This window comes from Muscardinus avellanarius (assembly GCF_963383645.1).
Source record: "Muscardinus avellanarius genome assembly, chromosome: 4".
Classification (NCBI taxonomy): Eukaryota; Metazoa; Chordata; class Mammalia; order Rodentia; family Gliridae; genus Muscardinus; species Muscardinus avellanarius.
The window spans coordinates 84,595,850-84,608,877 of record NC_137789.1 but is presented as its reverse complement, the minus strand read 5'-3'; positions in this window follow the sequence as shown (position 1 = coordinate 84,608,877).

Genomic DNA, 13,028 nt, shown 5'->3' with positions numbered 1-13,028 from the left:
AGTATAGCCCGGAGGTAGAAAGCCTCTGGGTTCCACCCCCAGTACCACAAACAACAACAACAAAACAACTTTAAAGCTCTGTGTGTGTGTGTGTGTGTGTGTGTGTTTTAAAGCACAGAGAACACCCCATTGTTGTTTTGGGAGAAGGAGCATATGTCTCTAAAACAATGAATTCCAAAAGTAGGAAAATTATCTATCCCTGCCAGTTTCTAAAGACTTCCTCTTGGCTCCCACTAGGAGGGATTCCCTGACACTGGCACACATAGCCACCTTGGCACAAACACCTGTGGTATGAGAAAACTCAAACTCATCATTTTGTCCTCTCCTCTCTACCATCAAAATAGTCTTAACTCCCCTAAACCCAAAGGCCTGTTAAGACCTGACCCCAAAATTGGGTTTATGAATATTAGGCCATCTGGACTTTGCAGTGACATCACTGTGATGATATCCCTCAGAAGAGCAGCAGTTCCTTTTCTAGACTGTGGGTCTTCAGACTGATAATTTCACCATTTTCATTTCATTTTTATTTCATTTCATAAAAGTCAGAGTCAGCTTGTGAAAAGCTGTTAAAGCATTCTAAATGTAAAATGTCAACCCTGAACTTTTATTTAAACTTTCCCTATCCAGAGAATCAAAATGAAGACTTCTTTGGCTTATAGTGGCTAATTTTGGTAGTCCATCCAAGAGGGAGCTTGAAAAGTTGTATGCTGTAATGATTGTTTGCCTATGTCCTGCATGAGATACCAAGATTATTTATGAAAGGTATCTTTAATAAGGCTGGATACATTTTGACTTGAAAAAATAACTACCAATGGTTTACTACTTCCTACACACACTACACACGTTCCTTTAGTTCACTGGCACGGTGCTAAAGTTAAAAAAGTGTGCTGCAGGAGTTCAATTAACACTTCCAGAAAGAATGAACACACTGGGGTTCCAACTGCTTCCCAGCCTTGCTGGGTTTACTGGAACTCACTTCTGTGCCCTACACATTAGAGTTAGAGCACATTACAGTTTCCTTACTATTTCCTGTAAAGCTGGATTATCTATAGTGCCTCCCATTCTCCTATTCTCCCTTATCTACTCCACTTTCAGTAACCTCTTCATTTTTCCTTGTGTATGCCTTCACATTACTGTTTCTTCTGCCAAAATGCCCTTTTTCCAGACAGACAAACACCTAGCTCCCTTAATTCACTTGAGCCTTAAGTCAATGTATCAGGTAGTCACTGGCCACCTTATCTGAACTTTCAATTCCCATCCCACCTCCAACTCTGACACACTTCATCCTCTCTTCCTTACTCTTTTTCTTAGCAATTATCACATTCTTACTCCATAAATACATATATAGCCAATGTATGCAATGAAAGAAAAGGCACACACACACACACACACACACACACACACACACACTTTAACTGAAGACAGGTAGTGGATGTGCTCCCTGCTAAATCACCAGCTCCTAGCCAGAGCCTAATAAGTACACAGTAAATATGTATAGAAACAGACAGCTAGGACATTTTTAAAGAGAAACAAAGTGACTTAACATCACCTTATATTTTCCTTTCTCTCTAAAATATCCTTCTAGACCTTATAAGGCTCATAACAAATCTCTCCACACCAATTTCCAATGAAGCCCAAAATTGTTTGTATCTATGACTCCAATTTTCTTTCTTTTGTAAAGCAAGGACTTCTTGAAAACTCTTTTAGTTCTTGCAGTGCTGAGAATTGAATTCATTAAAAATTCTTTTCAGGCATGGTGGCACATACTCGTATTCCCAGCATTTGGGAGATTGAGACAGAAGGATCACGGTTTGAGGACAGTCTCAGCTACTTAGTAAGGCCCTTTGCACCTAAGTGAGATCCTGTTTCAAAATAAAGAATAAAAATAGAGCTGGGGGTGTAGCTCAAAGGTGGAATGCCCCTAGGCCTCATTCCCAGTACCACAAAAAATAAAATAAGAAAAACCTGTTATTCTCCTCAGAGTTCTTGGTTCAATGGTACTACTGTGAAAAGAGCATTTTAAAAAAGGACCATACATGTTTGTGAAAAAGGATTACTAGACTTCACTTGAATTTCTTGGGATAATATGTCCTACAAAAGAAATTGTAAATGGGACTGAAGGATATTACTCTGCAAATGAGAAAATTTTGCTACCCTTGAAAAAAATTCATAAGCAATACACATCTACACAGTAAAGCACACAGGAACTCAAATATATGCTAAATGTAAAAATATCTAAAGATAATCTCAAAATTAGAGGCCAAATACATCCTCCATCACACTTACATATTACTTCAGTTCAACACTGTGGCTTTCAAAAACAGGTCTTTGAGCTTGGATGTGCTTCCGTGGTAAAGTACTTGCCTAGCATGTAAGAAGCGGGTTCCATCCCCTGCACCTCCCCCAAAACAAAACCAGATGGAGGTCTTGTGTCCTCTGTCCTTTTGGCTTTTATAAATTTAATTAGCAAAGTCAGTCTGCTATGCATAGCAGATGGCTGTTTCTCAACAAGGGCCAGCCAAAAAACCTTATTCTTTTAAAGCACTGTCTACTAACATATAGAAAAGATTAGGCCCAAGCTGGGTGTGGTGGTGCACACCTGTAATCCCAGTACTTGGGAGGCCAAGACAGGAGGATCTTAGGTTCAAACCTAGCAACGACCTAGGAAGACCCTCAGCAACTTACTGTTTCAAAATTTAAAGAAATAAAAACCGTGCCAGACTGTGCATGCTTGTAATCCCAATCCTGGGAGGCTGAAACAGGAGGACCACAAGATTGTGGCCAGCCTCAAACTTAGTGAGGACCTCCACAACTTAGTAAGACCCGGTTTCAAAACAAACAAACAGGGTGGAGGTGTATCTCAGAGATAAGAATGCCCCTGAGTTCAATCCCCAGCACCATAAGTAAATAAATAAGGCTGGGGATGTACTTGGAGGTAGAATGACCTCCAAGTCACCTCAAATAGCCCTTCCCCAAGAAAGTATCACAATTCGATTAACACACAAGATTAAAAACAAACTGAATTACTTTTAAAATACAGCCTATTCAATTCTAATTAACAGATTTATCAACATAAATATTAAATACCTGAAATGTTCATGAAATAAAACTCTAGATCTTGAATAATCGTGAACACTAAATACACAACAGTAATATTCCTGAGAAAATAATTCATTCATACTGTTACAACACTGAATGTAAAAAAAAAAAAAAAAAAAAAAAACTTCTCACCCACAGCAATAGTGCTCCTATAGACCCAATAACCCAAAAAACTAAGATCAGCCACTTCCTTTCTTTTTTTTTTTTAAGGGACTCATTCTTTATTTCCACTGCCTCAAAACACGGGAAGAAAACACAGTATAGAAAAAGAGGCGCAGACAGCTGCTCATTCCCCCTCTGACCAGGCTAGCCACTTCCTTTCTAAGTCCCGTTGCTTCCCATATCTGACAGTAGTGGAAGGGCACTCTTTGTATCATCCATGTAAAAACAGTAACAATTAAGTCTCCACCTAAACTATGTTTCAAAACCTTCTGACACACAACCCCATCAACACAAAAACACTTACCCCCCCACACCACACACACACACACACACACACACACACACACACACACACAGATTTAGCAAGTTTGGAGTACTTTAATGTTTATAGGTGACTCGAGAACATTCCCATCTAGTTGAATGTCATGGAGTGACTACTGACAATGAGCACACTAGAGTTCTTTGGCACCCAGGCCTACACCACTTCATAGTATACCCTGGTATGACCACACTCAGGAGTCACGATGGAAAAGCCTAGATCACGAAAGTACAAACAGTAAACACAGCACTTCCACCAGGCGGTGGAAGACGCTATAGGGCTATTCCACTCGGAAGCTGCCGTTTCTCCTGTTGGCGAAGGTATTTTTGTTCTGGCAAAGAAGTTGTGAAATCCGCGTGCACACCCCGTCCCAAATCTATCAGTGGGGCGGGCGGAGGCTGAGTCATTCCCAGGAGTAACTTTACACCGATCCTCGCACTCCGGGGTGGACAAAGACGTCCTCGCGGCTCCTCCCGGTGCGCGCGGCTCGGCCCGACCGACCCCGCTCCCGGCGCGGCCCACGGCAGCCGCTCCGCAGCGCCCGGGGTGCGGGCGCCGGGCCGCGCCTCCGCCCGGCCGCCTTTGTTCCCGCCGGCCCGCGCCCCAGGCCCGCCGCGGGGGAAGGGCCGCGGCGGCGACACTCACCCGGCAGCGCCTGCTCCTCCGCCGGCGGCCCCCGGCACCATCTTCCGCCGCCGCGCAGTCCCGGCGGCGCCTACCAACCGCCCATTCGGCACCGCCAACCGCCACCACCGCCGGCCGGCGGCGTCCCGGCGCCCGCCCGCCCGCCCGCACAGGGAGGGGCCGGGGCGGGGAGGACGCGGGGCGCCTCGGCTCGGGTCGGGGGCGGGCGTCAGGGGCCGCGGGCCGGCAGACCCGAGGGGCCGCGGTGACTGGGGGACCCGAGGCAACGCCGAGGGCTCGGCTGGGCCGCGGGATCGGCCGCGGCTGGGTTTGTTATTGTCGACTCCGAGCTTCCTCCGCGGGGCATGCCGGGAAGCCGCGCGGGGGAGGGGCGCCGGGCGGCGCAGTGCGGCGTCTGCGCAGGTGCGGAAATCGGAGGCCGCCGGAAGGGGCGGGGCGCCGCGTCCCGCCGGCTCTGGCTGTCCTCCCCTGACCCGGGAAAGTTTCGCAGGGGTGTCCTGTTCTGCCGGTCGCGTCCCGGCGCGGAGTTCCCCGAGGTGAGATTGACCTTCCCCGCTCTACACAGAGCCCCGGGCTAGGGAGACCCCGCAGCCTGTGGAATCTTCCTCGGGGAAAGAGGGTTCCTTCCGCCAGGAGGAGCGCGGCCTGTTGAGGGTGTGGTTCCCTCCCGGGCCCTTCCCACGTGGCCCGCGGACCCGTACAGAAGAGGCGCCGGGGCACTGAGCGTGGGTCCGGCCATCCAGCCACCAGGGCCCCCAGAGCCTGGGCACTCTTAGCCCCTTGACAAGTGTCCTGTGTCTTTGCAAAGGGAGGGCGGTAGTTTTGCACACCAGGTAAGGCAAAGAAAGCATCCAAGAGAGCTAAAGCTCGGCCTACTGGAATGCAATGATAAACGAGGCGACCCCCAGTTTTCAGCTCTATAAATACTGAGTTCTCTCCTGAGTTAGTGGTTAGCATGAACATTCATATAGACGGGAGAGTTTAAGGAAAATTCTGCATTTGTAAAGAGCATTAATCTCAGGCATTTACTGAGACCCCAGGGGCTTCGTGAACAAGAAGAAAAGAATGAACTCTCCTCATTTCTGGAGGAAAGGGTCTCAGTCCTCCCGGTCTGTGCGATAGGACGGGGTGGGGGGGCGCGCGATGGGGCACAGCAATATCAATACTGGCCCTTCTCCAGTGACCTTTACAACTGGAGAACCCAAAGCCCGCCTTTTTCAGAGGACCCTAAGTGTCTTATAGGCTTAGTGAAATCCATCATGCACACCCACTGTCCCACATGGGATGACTGCCAGCAGCTGCTGAGAACTCTTCACAACAGAAGAGAGAGAGTGTATTCTCAAGCCCAAGGACATGTTCTAGGCAACAACGGGAGGCCCACGACACTCCAGCAGGCCATTGACAAGGCGTTTCCCCTCACCCGCCCAGACTGGGATTTCGGGATGATGGAAGGTAGGGAGTATCTCCCAGTATACCGCCAGACTCTGATTATTAGTTTCCAGGCGGCCGCTAGGCGGCCTACAAATTTCGCTAAGGTGAAGGCTATTGCCCAAGGAGAAACCGAAAGCCCGGCCGCGTTTCTTGAACGCCTTTATGATGCCTATCGGCAGTATACCCCCATAGACCCAGAGGCAGAAGCCCACAGGTCAGCGTTAGTACTCTCCTTTATCAACCAGGCTGCTCCAGACATTAAGAAAAAGTTAAGCAAACAAGAGAATCTGGGGGAACTACCCATCAGGGAAATGCTGCAGGTGGCAGAAAAGGTTTTTAGCACTGGGAAAACTCAGGAAGAAAGAGAAGAAAGGCTGAGAAGAGAGGATAGAGAAACCCAGGAAAAGTATAGAAAAGAGGACAGGGAATTCCAGGCCAAAGAAAATCGGAAGAAGCAGAGAGAGATGGCCCGGATCTTCCTGGCAGGAGTGAAAGACCGGGATGGGCCCCAACACAGAGCTGGAGGCTTCGTCCCGGTGTTAGGCAACGACCAGTGTTCCTACTGCAAGGAATTTGGACACTGGAAAAAGGACTACCTGAAGCTAGGAAAGGGAAAAGGACACAGGAAGGGAAGGGTGGACAGTGGATTGAGGTGGGAGAGGGAGTGGGCAGTGGAGCAGGCCAGGGTCCTCCTAGCAGGGAAAGAAGACTGAAGAGGACGGGGCTCGGCTCCCCTCCCCGAGTCTTGAGTAACTTTATATGTGGAGGGGAAACTGGTAGGATTCATGGTGGACACAGATGCACAGTATTCTGTGTTAAATCGAGCTTTAGGAAAGCTAGACCATCAGAAAACCAGCGTGGTCCAGGGGGCCACAGGCTCTAAAGTATGTCCATGGACAAGTGAGCAAACTGTTAACTTGGGAAGACACCAGGTCACTCACTCGTTCTTAGTGGTTCCGGAGAGCCCAGCTCCCTTGCTGGGAAGAGATTTGCTCACTAAGGTTAGAGCCCGCATCCATTTTGAGCCTGAGGGAGTTGAAGTCACTGATGGGGACGGACAGCCTCTACACGTATTAACTCTATCATTGGCCGATGAGCACCGCCTGTATGAGACCCAAGGGGAACAGAAAATCGGGAGGACATAGCCGCCTGGTTAGAGAGCTACCCCTCCTCCTGGGCTGAGACAGCGGTTATAGGCCTGGCCAGACACGTGCCTCCAGTGGTGGTAGAGCTCAAGGCCACCGCCCAACCAATTCGGGTCAGACAGTACCCAATGCCTGAAGAAGCCCGACCAGGCATAGCACCCCACATCCACAGACTGTTAGCAGCCAGCGGGGATTCTTAAGCCTTGCCGCTCAGAGTGGAACACCTCACTCCTCCCTGTCAAGAAGCCTGGAGGATCAGATTATCGTCCCGGTTACAGGACTTGAGGAAAGTTAATGAGAGGGTGGAGGATATCCACCCGACCGTGCCCAACCCATACACCCTTCTGAGCCACCTCACCCCATCGCATATTTGGTATAGCACTTTGGACTTGAAGCACGTCTTCTTCAGTCTCTCCCTAGCAGAGATCCGCCAGCCACTGTTTGCTTTTGAGTGGCAAGAAGAAAAAGGGGGGAAGGTAGGCCAACTAACATGGATGAGGCTCCCCCAGGGATTCAAAAACTCCCCAACCCTTTTCAGTGAGGTCCTCAGCCAGGACCTAGAGCGTTTCCAGCAGACCCATCCCCATGTGACCCTGTTACAGTATGTTGATGACTTACTGTTGGCGGCGGCTACTAGGGAGAAGTGTCATGAGGCTACAGGACAGTTGCTCAAGGAGCTGGGGGCCCTGGGGTATCGAGCTAGTGCCAAGAAGGCATAGATTTGCCAACGGACTATTGCCTATCTGGGATATAAGCTGCGAGATGGGGCGCGGTGGCTGGCTGAGGAAATGAAGGAGACCATCCTTTGCATCCTGACCCCCACCTCTGCCTGGAAGGTAAGGGAGTTCTTGGGTTCTGTGGGGTTCTGTCGGCTATGGATACCTAACTTTGCGGAGGTGGCCCGGCCCCTGTACAAGGCCACCAGGGAGGCCAAGGAGTGGCAGTGGAGTGAGGAACATCAACAGGCATTTGAACACCTCAAGAAGGCCCTCCTGCAGGCACCTGCTCTAACTCTGCCTGACCCCCTGAAGCCTTTTGTCCTGTATGTGGACAAGAAAAAATGGATAGCAAAAGGAGTATTGACCCAGCGGCTAGGGCCATGGAAAAGACCTGTGGCCTACCTGTCAAAAAGACTGGATGTGGTTGCGGCAGGGTGGCCCCCTTGCCTTCGTATAATAGCAGCCATAGATGTCCTGGTCAAGGATGCAGACAAACTGACTTTTGGACAGAACTTAAAAATTATGGCTCCGCATCCGGTCAAGGGAATTCTGAGACAACCCCCAGGCAAATAGATGACCAATGCTAGGCTCACCCACTATCAAGGACTTTTGTTAGACTCCCCTAGAATCATCTTTGCAGATCCAGTGACTCTGAACCCGGCTACTCTGCTGCCCACACCCGACCTACAACAGCCTCTTCACAACTGCATGGAAATCTTGTCTGAAGTCTTCCAGGTACGAGCAGACTTACAGGACACTCCCTTGTCTAACTGTAAGTTGAATTGCTATGCCAACGGCAGCAGCTTCGTACAAAATGGAGACTGAAGGGCGGGAGCGACAGTAGTGGATCAGGAGGGAGAGGTGGTCTGGAGCAGTGCCCTACACCCCCCCCCCCCCGGTACGTCTGCTCAAAAGGCAGAACTGGTGGCGTTGGCCGAAGCTCTCGAGCTAGCCGAAGGAAAGCACGTTAACGTGTACACCAATAGCAGGTATGCTTTCAGCACCATACATGTACTTGGCGCCATCTACTGAGAACGGGGGGGTTCCGGACGGCAGAGGGCAGGGAGCTGAGAAATTTGGCAGAGGTACAGCGACTACTGGCTGAGGTGAAAAAGCTGAAAGCTGTGGCCGTAATGCATGTCCCAGGGCACCAATCAAAAAACACCCCAGAGGTGCTCGGTAACCAGTGAGCAGATGCGGAAGCCAGGAGGGTGGCAGCAGAGGATGTCATATCCGTGGCTGCTATGAGTCTGCCGCTGCTGGCTCTACCTCCTCAACCTGAATACTCACCAGAGGACTTGGATTGGATAAGAACTCACTTGCAAACAGATGGTGAAGTAGACCCAAAAAGGTGGTGAAGGGACCCCGAAGAAAGATTGATCCTGCCACAAAAGCTAGGAAGTTTCCTCCTTACCAATCTCCACCAGACTTTCCACTTGGGCTGGAAAAAACTACTGAGCTTGTTCACCTCAGCACAGATCCAGTTTCCACATCAGAATATGATAGCCCGACAGGTAGTGGAGCAATGTGCAGGCTGCACCATGATGAGGCCAGCGCAGAAGGGAGGCTTACACTCAGGTACTCGGGTAAGGGGGAAGACTCCGGGAAGAAACTGGGAGGTTGATTTTACCGAAGTAAGACAAGGCAAGTTTGGATACAAATATTTGCTAGTGCTAGTGGATACCTTCTCAGGGTGGGTGGAGGCCTTTCCTACAAAAAGAGAGACAAGCCAGGTAGTGGCTAAGGCCTTACTAGAAGAAATAATTCCCTGATACGGGATTCCAGAGTCAATAGGGTCAGACAACGGTCCGGCTTTCGTTAGTAAAGTCCTCCTAGGACTAGCTCAGGCAATGGGAGCAGATTGGAAGCTACATTGCGAATATAACCCCCAAAGCTCCGGGCAAGTAGAAAGGATGAATCGGGCCCTAAAGGAGACCTTGACTAAATTGGTAATGGAGACTGGCGGTGACTGGGTGACACTTCTTCCCTTGGCCATCTTCCGGGTTCGGAACTCTCTGTATATCCACGGCCTGACTCCTTTCGAGATCCTGTATGGGGCTCCTCCCCCCATCATTCAACGTGCTTTAGCCCCCACAACAGAAAACCTGACCCCAAATTATCTGGCAATGCTGCAGGCCCTGTTCATGGTCCAGCAGAAAATTTGGCCCCGAATACAGGCTTATCACAAAAAGGATGGAACTCTGGGCCCGGAACATGGAATAGTCCCTGGGGATATGGTGTGGGTCAAGCGGCACCAGTCGAAAACTCTAGAACCCAGATGGGAGGGGCCTTATGTTGTGTTGTTTGCTCTAAAGGTTGACGGCATCAGACCTTGGGTGCACTATTCTCATGTGCGAAGGGCTCATGTCAGCAAGCAGGAGGAGACAGGAAAGTGGAAGATAAGGTGGCACCCCACGAACCCGCTAAAGCTGCGCCTCACCTGAAAGTCCCAAAATGACAGCCCACCAATATCTTCTCTTCATCTGCGGAACCCTGATATGGATGACCAGCACTGCAGCTGACCCAAACCCGCACCAACCGGTAAAACTCACATGGGTACTGAGGAGCGGAGAAACATTTGAGGAATGGAATACAACTTCCTGCATCGCTACCCCCGGAACTTGGTTTCCCGACCTATATTTCAACCTGGAAAAAGTACTTGGGGGATTTGATGACTTAGATCGTTCCCACAAGCCACAAGCTCGTCAGAGTATGAGGAAAAATGGGTTCTTTGTCTGCCCAGGGTACAAAACTGGGGCCTGGAGGCAAAGGTGTGGAGGAGTAGAAAGTCTATATTGTGCAGCATGGGAATGTGTTGTTACTAATGATGGAGAATGGAGATGGGAAGTGACTCCAGAATTGGTAGTCATGAGTTTCGTCCGCCCATACCAAAGGAATAGAGTCTGGGAAGACAGTAATTTGGTTAAGGTCACCTTCACCAAAAAGGCCTGGTCTGAAACTCGGTGGGTGAATGGGCTGTCCTGGGGTTTGAAGCTTTACCAAAAACCATGGCATGGTGGTGTTGTTCAGATACTCCTTAAAGTGGAGCCAGTTTTTGAACCCTCCCCAGTCAGCCTGAACTTAGCCCTAGGGCCATCCCCTGAGTCTCAGGACTGGCCAGTGCCATCCCTTAAGGCGGGGACCTCCTCGGCTTCCACTAAGCTGAACACAGGCTCCTTGGGGTCGATCACAGCCCCTACAACAGTGTCTTCCGTGGCGAGACCAGTGGACCCACTATGGGAGATGGTCGGGGCTATGTTCACAACCTTGAACAGCACCGCCCCACAACTTACTGAGACCTGTTGGTTGTGTTACACGCCCACTCTGCCTTTTTATGAGGCCGTGGGCATAAATAGTACCTTCATCATAAACTCTATGGCCCCCACGGGATGGAAGACCCGACCTGTCGGGTTAACCTTAACCCGGGTGGGAGGTAAGGGAACCTGTGTAGGGACAGTCCCAGGGGATAAAAAGAGACTCTGTGCCACCACCACCTCTTCCCCTGGCTGGAACAATAGCATTTGGATATCTCCCAAGGAAGATGCGTGGTGGGCATGCTCTCTCACCGGACTGACCTCGCATCTCTCCGGGGCAGTTTTTAATGCCTCCAAAGAATTTTGTGTTATGGTGATACTAGTGCCCCGCATTCTTTACCATCCCGGAGAAACACTTTTCCACTATTGGGAAAGAAAAGCCCAGTGGGGAGAAAGATCCATTCGAGTAAGAAGGGAGTCCATCACTACCCTCAATATCACCACCTTGTTCAGCCTGGGCCTCGCGGGGGCAGGAACAGGTATTGCATCTCCGGCCACACAAAGACAAGGGTTCTCATCTCTAAGAGCAGCTATAGATGAGGACCTAGACCGTATAGAAAGATCTGTTAGTCACTTGGAAAAGTCCTCGACGTCCCTCTCAGACGTGGTCCTCCAAAATCGACGAGGACGAGACTTAAAAAGTGGGGGACTCTGTGCAGCTCTAGGAGAGGAATGTTGTTTTTATGCTGACCATACTGGGGTAGTGCGAGACTCCATGGCCAAATTAAGAGAGAGATTGGACAAACGTAAAAAGGAACTTGAGGAGGGACGGTTCAATCAAGCACCATGGCTAGTAATCCTCCTATCAGTCCTTGCTGGGCTCTTGGCTATTTTACTCCTTCTAGTCACTATAGGATCATGGGTCCTAAATAAACTAGTTAGCTTTGTAAGGAGCGCATTAACACCATCCAGCTCCTCATCTTCCGGCAGCAGTACCAAATACTCCATCCCCCTGAGGATGATTCCTCAGTATGATCAAGAAACAGGGGGGAATGTTAGAGTGATGTTAGAGTCTTGAGAGGCCCCCTGCCCTGCATAGAACTAAAAACTGTTACCCTCTATCTGCAAGTGACATCTGGTTTTACAACCCCACCTGGATGCAGTCATGAGTGACTAGGCACGTACCCTGTACTAGTTTTCCTAGAAACTTACTGCCTACATGACTAGGAGGGCCGAAGGAGAACGCCCCGCAGCACGCTGATCGCTCCCCTGTGGGAGGGGTCGCTTCTTGGCGGGCTATGACATGGGGATTGACCTTCAAACTTATTTGCTGTAACTCACTTTTGGAATGTGCTTCTCTTTAAAATCATTGGCTGTGAATACCGCACACAGGCCCTGATGTAACGGCCCTGGGAGGCTATAAAAGGTGCTGCTGGGAAGTGCTCGGGGTCTTGCTTAACTCACCGGACCTGTGTGCCCGTGTGAGAGGCTCAACCCTGGCTATCCAGTTTCTTTTTTAATAAACTCTGCTTGCGATTTGCATTCCCTGACGGGTCCTCTGTTATTTTAAGGTGGGGCGACCCCGGACCCCAACATTACTTGAAGCCACAAAGCTTGAGTTTTAAAATTTAATGAACAGATGTTACATGCAGAATAATCATAAGATACTTTTCAAATCCCCATTTGATAGGTAGAAGACTTCGGGGGTGCGCTCTGTCTCCAGAACTTTTGAGTTGTTTTTGCAAAAATGAGCAGTAAAAGAGGACACCAAAATGAACAAAAACTGAAAATTTTCAGCCCTTTATTTGCTGTGATGTAGACTAATATGACTGGTAGGCATTAACGATTTTCAGTATTTACAACACTAACCTAGTGTCTGAAAGCTATGATTAAGACCAGTTGGGATTTTGTTTTGTGGTACCAGGAATTCAATTCCGAGGCATTCTACAACTGAGTTACCTCAAACCCCCACATGCATACACACACTTTTAATTTTGATTTTTTTTTTTTTTTTTTTTTTGCAGTACTGGGGATGGAATCTAGGGGTATTCTACCTCCAAGCTACACCCCCCAGCCCTATTTTTCATTCTTTATTTTGAAACAGGGTCTCACTGAGTTGCAAAGGGCTTCACTAAGTAACTGAGGTTGGCCACAAACCATGATTCTTCTGTATCAGTTTCCCAGATGCTGTGATTAAGTGTGTGCCACCACGCCTGCTTGAGTCTCATTATATTAATGAGCCCTGGCCTGAAAC